Below are 10,429 nucleotides of genomic sequence, written 5' to 3' on the forward strand. Positions count from 1 at the left end.
AAACATATTCCCTACCATATGTGACATGTTAACGTTTCAAATGTTCGCAACTGATTTATGATTTAAACTGCTCGAGGCGCTAATCATGATATGAATTTATCTTTGCTGATTTTGTTTATTATTGTTGTATTATTGCAATATTATCGTTCGTTGCGTATATTCAACCGCCGACAGATTATCCTATCTATGTACATAAATACGTATATTTGACCATTTTTGAATCCCATTAGTACCGGATTGTTCAATTGGATTAAATTATTACTAGCGGTCACTTTGAAGGTCTTATCGCTTTTCGATACCAATTTTATTTTTACCTACGTATCAATTTGTATTACTTATTATAAAAATATGAAATATTTAATATAAAATGGCGAATCCTAGGTCATAGTCCCCGAAATATCCTTTGTCTCGATATTATTCAAATTCGTCAATTTCGGGTGGACGGTTTTAAAAAGAGAAATCTCAATTTTTCAGAATTGACGAATTTGGAATGTCTTTATTAGCTGTTTTTTTCAATTTGTGAGCCTCCATTCCGGCGGGGAGATGCGTCCCGGGGATTCCGCCATTTGCAAAATCTAAATGCGTTGCACAAAATCCATAAATCAAAAGTTGATGCAAGGTCGGTATGGCCTGGATGACCCGTCCTTGTGGCGAGTAAAATGTGCGCAGAAGCGGCCTTCGGTACAGTTTGGCGGCGCGCGCATCTTTTCCGGGGAGTGGGGGCAAGCCGTCGCCAATGCAACGACCTTCCATCACCTTGTTATGATTATCGATTTTGTGTGCCGCCTGTTCCTACTTGCCTCTTCCCTCTTACCTCCTGCCTGTTGCGTATTGCGTATTGTTTTCGCATATGGCCTACGCCCTACGACCAACCTAGACATTTAAATATTTTCAATTTTTACTAACTCTTCCGATTACTGTTATTAATTTCCGCCACAGTCGTGTTTTCTCAATATTACCACATGCGAAAAATCAGGCCGAGTTACTTTATAAATATACATACATACGTACGTACGACATAGCTGCTTTGTCCTGGTATCCAATTAGGACATGTTGAAGAATCTTAAACTGATTTTAGATTCTCCTTTAAATTTTTTATACCCTACGCTACGTATGTTTTGATTTTTTTTATCAATTGGGCAATTATTTAATTATTGTTTTTAAACGTAAGGTTTCAATTTTAACTTTTTATTGATTTTGCGTAGCATATGTAACATGGTTCGGTTATTACTGGTCACAAAGTCACTAAAATCTCTATAGCGGAACATCTGGCAGCTGAAAAGTCCATCATACTAACGATAACTATCATACTAACGAGAACTTGAGATCTTTATTCGAGGTTACTATTTTATTGCAGCACTTTCGTGTGTCCAACTGAAATCATAGCGTTCTCAGACCGTGTCGACGAATTCATGACGATAAACTGTGAAGTAGTTGCTGCTTCAACTGACAGTCACTTCAGCCACTTGGCATGGATAAACACTCCGAGGAAGGAAGGTAAAATTTGATCCAAAGATAACACAGTCGATTAAGCAATTGCAATTATTGTCACATTTACAATGTGACGTTCCATTTAATAACTATAGATAACGACTGCATATAGAGATAACATATATCAACACCACGTGTCATTTTATGATGCATATTTACATTAATTGCCGTGTTATCTTTGCTTAAAGGTGGACTCGGAGAAATGAAAATACCATTACTTGCCGATAAATCGACAAAAATTGCTCGCGACTATAACGTTCTCAATGTAGATTCCGGAATTCAAAGGCAACCAAAAGCTTCGTCAAATTACAGTCAACGATCTGCCTGTAGGAAGGTAAGCTATTTTGTTATGTATTTAGGATTTTTTTATAAAGTATTTGTGTGTGTGTGTGTGTGCATTTATTTTTTTTTTTAATTTTAGGGATGTCGATGAAACTTTGAGATTAGTGCAAGCTTTTCAATACACCGACAAACATGGAGAGGTTTGCCCCACTGGATGGAAACCTGGACAAATGACGATGAAAGCTGATCCCAAAGGCTCCCAAGAATACTTTAATTCTGCTAATTAAAACAGTTGGTCCGATCTGTTTTTTAGTTTATTGTATTCGATGGAGCTCTTTGGATACCTTTCCATTTGAAGATTGATCTATTACCTAAATGAATCTTGTAATTCGGTAGTTTTGAGTTGGGTCGGAAAAATGAGGTGAACGTAATTACTGTTGACTTTAATTCGCTTTTATTTGCCTTGGGAATGGATTGAATTTTTTCATTATCGTATAAAATTTAATTTGTGGGACGTGTCACGAGATGCTTCATCTCCTGTCACCGACGCACAACAGATCGAAACAGTTAGCGAACGAGCTTAACTTTTCGACCTGTTCAACATTTGGAAAGAGTCATCTTAACTGGGACGTGGGTTTATTAATGTGTTGATTTAAATAGTATGTTACTTTGAAACAGTTTTTATTTCGTTTTTAAAATTGCACATCTGTATGATTTTGCGTTCCTGGTGGACTCATTGATGTGCATTTTTTTAAACCAATCTTCCCGAATTTAACGGATTTGAAGGGACTGCTCTGGGACTGCTCAGTACGGGTAAACGAGAGCTTAGAAAAGAACATGTATATAAAACTTTTCTGCTCAAGTTTTCTCTTCACGGCTAATGTTTGTACTGCCTGGAGCAGACCTATCATGTGCGATTGAGAAAAATCTATATTGAAGTTTGGTCGGCAACCGGTCATAATTGAGTACCTTCTATGTTAGTTTTGTATGCTGTTTGTCATCGAGGAAAATTGCAACCTCCAAGATATTCTACTCCCAATTAACATATAATGCACTCACCCTTCTTCGGGAGAGTTAAGATTGCCGCCCACTTGAATAATCCTTTATAGCTGCTCTTTCGACCGTTTCCACCCGTTCATCTTTTTCACGTGAGAGGTATGGGTATTCGGGATGATACCGTTGCTAGCTTGTCACAGTAATGCACACATGTATTCGCCATATTTTTTCGATTACAACTCGTAAACACACTGACTACCATAACATGAGTATTATTACATCGAGGCGAGTTTTAAATTCTTGCCATTTCCTGCGAATGTCTTCTGAGACAATCCATATATTATACTTCGTTTATTTCTAGTATGTAATGAATGTCTATTTAAACATCATATTTCTGAGACAATACTTATATTATACTTCGTTTATTTCTAGTATGTAATGAATGTCTATTTAAACATCATGTGTACTTGTCGGTGCCTTTTAATAATTCAAGAGGTGTAATTTCTTTAGTATAAGCGTTTGTTTCTGCAAGCTTTTGTATAACGCCAAATTGTTAGTATAGGTTGTTGATTAATTTAGATTGAACATACGTTGATCTTTACACACAAGGTGAATATAACATAATAATATAACATCATTTATAAAAAATAATAAAAAAATTTGTCGATTAATTTTTATGTAACGTACATACATTGATTTCAACATACTATGTGAATATACCATCCTTTATAAAAAATAATAAAAAAATTAAAAAATTATTTTGATTTTGTTTCAATTTAATTATTACCTCACAATTGTACATTTCCTCATTTTGATTTTGATGAAGATTTATAACTGTTTAGATCTGAATAAATGCCTCCACCAGAATCTGGACCTACTTGGAATAAACATGGTCGGCTTTAAGTTGTAACATCTAAAAATCCCATGGTGAGAATGAATACGTATTTTAAACAATACTTGAGATATGGATTTCCCCCGGAATGTCTGATATAGTAATTGTGATTCCGTATCCCGATATGCAATCTGTATTTCCCGATTTGTAGAGAAATTCTTAAATCGATCTTATGACAGACATTATTAATATAATTGCAAATTTTGAATGCTTGCTTAGTAAGAACGGGATACTGAGAATTTTAAAGAGGCGTTCAGCGTTCTCAGATTTATTCGAAAGCATATAAAAATTAAATTTATTTATGGAGATAATCTAAAACGAATTTATCAATATGAGATGATGTATTGTTTGCATCATTTTATTTCTTTTTTAATTTAGACTTCGATATTTATATTAATTTCGCTGTCCGGTCTTACTTTATGATAATATTAGATAGAAGAAGTAGGCGTCTAACTAATTACAATGTGAAATCTTGAAAATTATCGATCAGCCAATGGTTTATATAATTATATTGTAAAATTGATGTCAAAAAGTTTCTTAAATTATTTTTCACATTTGCTGTACATGTAAAAATATATTTTTTACTGACATTTTTTTATGAACGATAAAACTTATTAATAATTATTTCTAAGTTTCGTACCAAAATGCACTCATGTAAATTTTAAACAAAAAGTATATTTTTTGATTACTAACCTCCTTTACGTTTCACACGGTCTTTGTTTAAGACGTCATTTTTTTATCTTTATCTCTTATCCGATCGTTTTCATACTTTGCCATATTGCTCATTTTGGTCATCAATATAAGTTAAGATATAATCCGCCATTACGATGGTGAAAAAATATCGTATTGGACACGTTTGAAAATACTGCATCGTATTACAGGGTGACGTTTATCTGTCACATTCATCAAGAATAATATACTATTATAAGTTTCAAAACATTTTCCAGCCGGGCTGTCCACGTCGTCGCATTGAGTTATTATATTGCTATATACATATTTACTGAAGATCAATTCTATAATAGCTATTTCGAAAAAAGGTAAGGATGCAATATTTAAATGTTGTTGTCTATTCTGGTAAGTATAGATTTCGACCACTAATTTTAAGATATTCTAAATCTATTTACAGCCTGGACATAGTTTTTTCACAAACAAGCCTCTTCCATATTTTATATAGGAAATTATGACAATGTATAAATAATTTAATGAAATTCAGCCAAAATAATAATAAAAATAAAATTCTGTTACACTAAAAAGTATCAAATAAAAAAAACCGTAGTAAAAAAAACTTTTTTAAAAACAAACCTCCTTTTGGTTTTGTATATAATATTAAGATATGTTCCGACTTAATTTGACGTATAGCAATAAGCTGTTTGGTCAATGCATTTGTTAGATGGTAACACTGATGAATCGAGCACCGGAAGCATGAGTGCGTCGTCGTCAGAACGCGCTTGGCCTCTTTCGATGACAATTGTGTCTGAGAATGGCGCGTGCTCATATTCCCCACGTGTAAATTTTCTATCTCAATAAATCTTCATCAAAACCAATTACCGAAGGCCACCAAGATATATAAAAAACTATAGTAAAAAAACTATATAAAAAAAACTCAAGTAAAATAAATGTATACAAAAAAATAATGTACTAAAATACAATAACTCATTATAAAATAAAATAATTAAATAATAAATAAAATAAAATAAATTTATTAAAATAAAAAGGCTATTTAAACAATATTTTAACAACTAATGTACAAATTTGTGGGATTAAAATCAAAATGATTTCAATGATTGCTGTACATATTAACATTAGAATAAGATAATACTATGATTACTATCAAAATTAAATTAAAATTGTAAAATCGAAATTATAAGCAGATCAGTAGCTATTAAAATATATATATATAAGATGTATTGCGAACATAATTTAGTAATAATAAAAAGCATTTAAAAATCAAAAAAAAAAATCAAATACCTAAAAAAAATTGATTTTGATTTTTAAATGCTTTTTATTATTACGAAATTATGTTCATAATGCATCTTATATCTATTTTAATAGCTACTGATCTACTGATCATTTTCTATTTTACAATTTAATTTAATTTGGTTAGTAATCACAGTATTATATTATTCTAATGTTAATCTAAAGCATAATAGGAAAGAGCTCAAAAACCTATTTACAATCCTTATAAATGTTCTTAATACATCTAATACTATTAAAATTAAATTAAAATTGTAAAATCGAAATGATCAGCAGATCAGTAGCTATTAAAATATATATAAGATGTATTGCGAACATAATTTAGTAATAATAAAAAGCATTTAAAAATCAAAAAAAAAATCAAATACCTAAAAAAAATGGTAAGTGCTCATCGTACGACATTTCTTCGCTGAATTCCATTTCTTCTTTCTACTTTATGAATATGATTTATAGTACCTAGGCTTTCAATGAATGTGGCACTTGACTTGCAATTCGAGTCGGCATGTCACAATCGACTATTAGTTTAATGTAAGTATACAATAGTTCCGAAAAAATGAATTGTGATTTGTATGTAATAAAAGGCTCGTTTCCGGTTTATAAAACTCGTTGATTATTAATTATTTATGTCATATTGATTGAAGGACTATTCGACATTATTCGACATACTGAGGTTAGGTAAATATGAATTTAGGTATGCTCGTCGTTCGAAATCTTGATATTCGACCTACTCGAATACGAGTATGCTTCGGTAAACTCGTATTCGGCGAATTGAATTAGGCGAATTTACAGTGAATCGTATTCCTGCTTGTGGGGACACGGACAATTGGGCGCCCAGGACGATTGGTCGACCAGTGCTACTCGCCACTGCGACAACTGGACGACGAGACTGGCGGACACTGCGTCAATTGGGCCCTGCGTCAATTGGGCGCCCATCGCACTGGGCGATCGTCGACTGGGCGATGGCGACTGGGCGACCTGGGCGCGTGGGCGACCGCCGACACGGCCCGCTGGTGAAGTGGTCGCCAAGCTTACGTAAACTCTGCGTTTTGCAAGGAACGACCGCGACCGTCTCCGTTATAGGAATTTCCGATGCACTGACAAATATTCTACCTACATACATATGCTTTATACCGCTTTATTTTTCGTTTCAGTTTTACCAATTTTTCGTAACAACACGAATCATACTATTAATATCTCGTAAACGATCACCAACCAGCAAAAATCAATATCATATTCGAATTCAGTGGGTCAAAGTTAGTAAAGATTGGTTAGTCTCCGCTCTGGCAACTAAAAAACGTGATTTTTTGTGGCTCAATGTAATTTTCAACAATAACCATAGAACGTGAGATGTTTAAAATTGCTTTAAAAAGCTATTTTTTTCGAGAATTGCCTCTGCGAATCGTAAACGATGTAATAATTTAATTATGGGAAAAGCCGAAAAAAATTATTCGAGCTCCGCGAACGAATTTAAGTATGCGCTTTTTTTTCGTAAACGTATTTCATCATTGAAAAAAAAATATAATCTTGAAAACTTTGAGAATCGCTACTAGAAAATATTTTGTAATTATGTATAACTAATACAGTGTTGAGAAAATTGAGAATAGAGTGTGAATTTATCCAATTGATAAAACTGAAATATAATTTATCCATTTAAAAGAAAAAAAAGTGTGTCCATTTGAAAACAAACTAAAAGCACTGCGCGAAAGATTCAATCGATCATTTTTCTTTTATATTACATATTTTGGAGAATATGTAGGTACATATGATTTGTCATCTAACAATTATTTTTTGTGAAAAGGTGCTACACATGTATTTATAAAAGTACGTTTAATATAAAATTCCAGCAAATGTAATATAATATAGCGAAAAAAATTAATAGTATGATTCGTGTTGTTACGAAAAATTGGTAAAACTGAAACGAAAAATAAAGCGGTATAAAGCATATGTATGTAGGTAGAATATTTGTCAGTGCATCGGAAATTCCTATAACGGAGACGGTTGCGGTCGTTCCTTGCAAAACGCAGAGTTTACGTAAGCTTGGCGACCACTTCACCAGCGGGCCGTGTCGGCGGTCGCCCACGCGCCCAGGTCGCCCAGTCGCCATCGCCCAGTCGACGATCGCCCAGTGCGATGGGCGCCCAATTGACGCAGTGTCCGCCAGTCTCGTCGTCCAGTTGTCGCAGTGGCGAGTAACACTGGTCGACCAATCGTCCTGGGCGCCCAATCGTCGCGTACCGTGCTTGTGTGAGTCCGCTTGTTGGCTCCGTCCACACTACCGATATCTACACCCGATATTTGCGAATTTTTCCATAACCAGTTCCTAAATAGCAACCACAGGTTGCAATATGGGAACTGGATATGGAAAATTCGAGAATATCGGGTGTAGATATCGGTAGGGTTGCCATACGTCCCGTATTTCACTACTCGGTCCCGTATTACAATTTGTCACGTATTTGTCCCGTTTTCTCCCTAAACTCTAAATTTCTCCCTAAACTCTAGATTTTCTCCCTAAACTCGAGAATATTTTCCCTGATGTCAACACAATCGTCGGATGAAAGAAATAAGCTGACAGTTGAGACAGTTGAGGCAATTTTGGTTTGCCAGTATAATTTTAAAATGACTTGCGCCCAATTTTATCATGATGTAAAAGAGGAAAACGAATTAATTAAAAAAGTTAAATTATCGTCAAAATACGATTGGGCTAAAAAAGACTAATTTTTTAAAATAAACTATTACCTACCTACTTTTCCATGTTTTATTTATGGCATGACAATTATGGCAACCCTAGATATCGGTAGTTTCGACGTAGCCATTTACTTGGTCGATCGGTGCCAGACCGAGGGCCAATACTCGACAGGAGTCCGGCCTGGCCAGACACCTGCTCTCCTGAAACCATCTCTGCTCGTCCTCAGCAGCTCCATACTACAGTCTTTGCCGACCGGAAGCTTCCAATCTTCGCCATTCTTCCATCCATCCCGTCCTTGTGGCGAGTAAATTGTGCGCAGAAGCGGCCTTCGATGCAGTTTGGCGGCGCGCGCATCTTTTCCGGGGAGTGGAAGCGGGCCGTCGCCAATGCATCGACCTTCCATCACCTTGTTACGATTATCGATTTTGTCTGCCGCCTGTTCCTACTTGCCTCTTCCCTCTTACCTCCTGCCTGTTGCGTATTGCGTATTGTTTTCTTAATATTTCCACATGCGAAAAATCAGGCCGAGTTACTTTATAAATATACATACATATGTACGTACGACATAGCTGCTTTGTCCTGGTATCCAATTAGGACATGTTGAAGAATCTTAAACTGATTATAGATTCTCCTTTAAATTTTTTATACCCTACCCTATGTATGTTTCGATTTTTTTTATCAATTGGGCAATTATTTAATTATTGTTTTTAATCGTAAGGTTTCAATTTTAACTTTTTATTGATTTTGCGTAGCATATGTAACATGGTTCGGTTATTACTGGTCACAAAGTCACTAAAGTCTCTACAGCGGAACATCTGGCAGCCGAAAAGTCCATCATACTAACGATAACTATCATACTAACGAGAACTTGAGATCTTTATTCGAGGTTACTTTTTTATTGCAGCACTTTCGTGTGTCCAACTGAAATAATAGCGTTCTCAGACCGTGTCGACGAATTCATGAAGATAAACTGTGATGTAGTTGCTGCTCCAACTGACAGTCACTTCAGCCACTTGGCATGGATAAACACTCCGAGGAAGGAAGGTAAAATTTGATCCAAAGATAACACAGTCGATTTAGCAATTGCAATTATTATCACATTTACAATGTGACGTTCCATTTAATAACTATAGATAACGATTGCATATAGAGATAACATACATCAACACCACGTGTAATTATATGATGCATATTTACATTAATTGCCGTGTTATCTTTGCTTAAAGGTGGACTCGGAGAAATGAAAATACCATTACTTGCCGATAAATCGACAAAAATTGCTCGCGACTATAACGTTCTCGATGTAGATTCCGGAATTCCCTTCCGAGGCTTGTACATAATTGACGGCAACCAAAAGCTTCGTCAAATTACAGTCAACGATCTGCCTGTAGGAAGGTAAGCTATTTTGTTATGTATTTAGGATTTTTTGTAAAGTATGTGTGTGTGTGTGTGTATGCGTTAATTTTTTTTATTTATTTTAGGGACGTCGATGAAACTTTGAGATTAGTGCAAGCTTTTCAACATCGACAAACATGGAGAGGTTTGCCCCGCGGGATGGAAACCTGGACAAAAGACGATGAAAGCTGATCCCAAAGGCTCCCAAGAGTACTTTAATTCTGCTAATTAAAACAGTTGGTCCGATCTGTTTTTTAGTTTATTGTATTCGATGGAGCTCTTTGGATACCTTTCCTATTGAACATTGATATATAACCTAAATGAAACTTGCAATTCGGTAGTTTTTGAGTTGGGTCGGAAAAATGAGGTGAACGTAATTACTGTTGACTTTAATTCGCTTTTATTTGCCTTGGGAATGGATTGAATTTTTTCATTATCGTATAAAATTTAATTTGTGGGACGTGTCAGGAGATGTTTCTATCTTCTGTCACCGACGCACAACAGATCGGAACAGTTAGCGAACGAGCTTAACTTTTCGACCTGTTCAACATTTGGAAAGAGTCATCTTAACCGGGATGAGGGCTTATTAATGTGTTGATTTAAATAGGATGTTACTTTGAAACAGCCTTTAATTCGTTTTTAAAATTGCACATCTGTGTGAATTTGCGTTCAATGTGGGCTCATACATAGATGTGCAATTTTTATTTTATTTT

At 35.0% G+C, this 10,429-nt stretch overlaps 2 pseudogenes; both read left to right on the forward strand.

The window, feature by feature from the left end:
• Window positions 1-1,215: 1,215 nt before the first annotated feature.
• On the forward strand, window positions 1,216-2,066 carry LOC143917990 (peroxiredoxin 2-like; annotated as a pseudogene).
• A 4,071-nt stretch (window positions 2,067-6,137) lies between these two features.
• LOC143918000 (peroxiredoxin 2-like) lies at window positions 6,138-9,948 on the forward strand (annotated as a pseudogene).
• Window positions 9,949-10,429: the final 481 nt, after the last annotated feature.

The sequence above is a fragment of the Arctopsyche grandis genome, chromosome 1, assembly GCF_051622035.1.
Source record: "Arctopsyche grandis isolate Sample6627 chromosome 1, ASM5162203v2, whole genome shotgun sequence".
Lineage (NCBI taxonomy): Eukaryota > Metazoa > Arthropoda > Insecta > Trichoptera > Hydropsychidae > Arctopsyche > Arctopsyche grandis.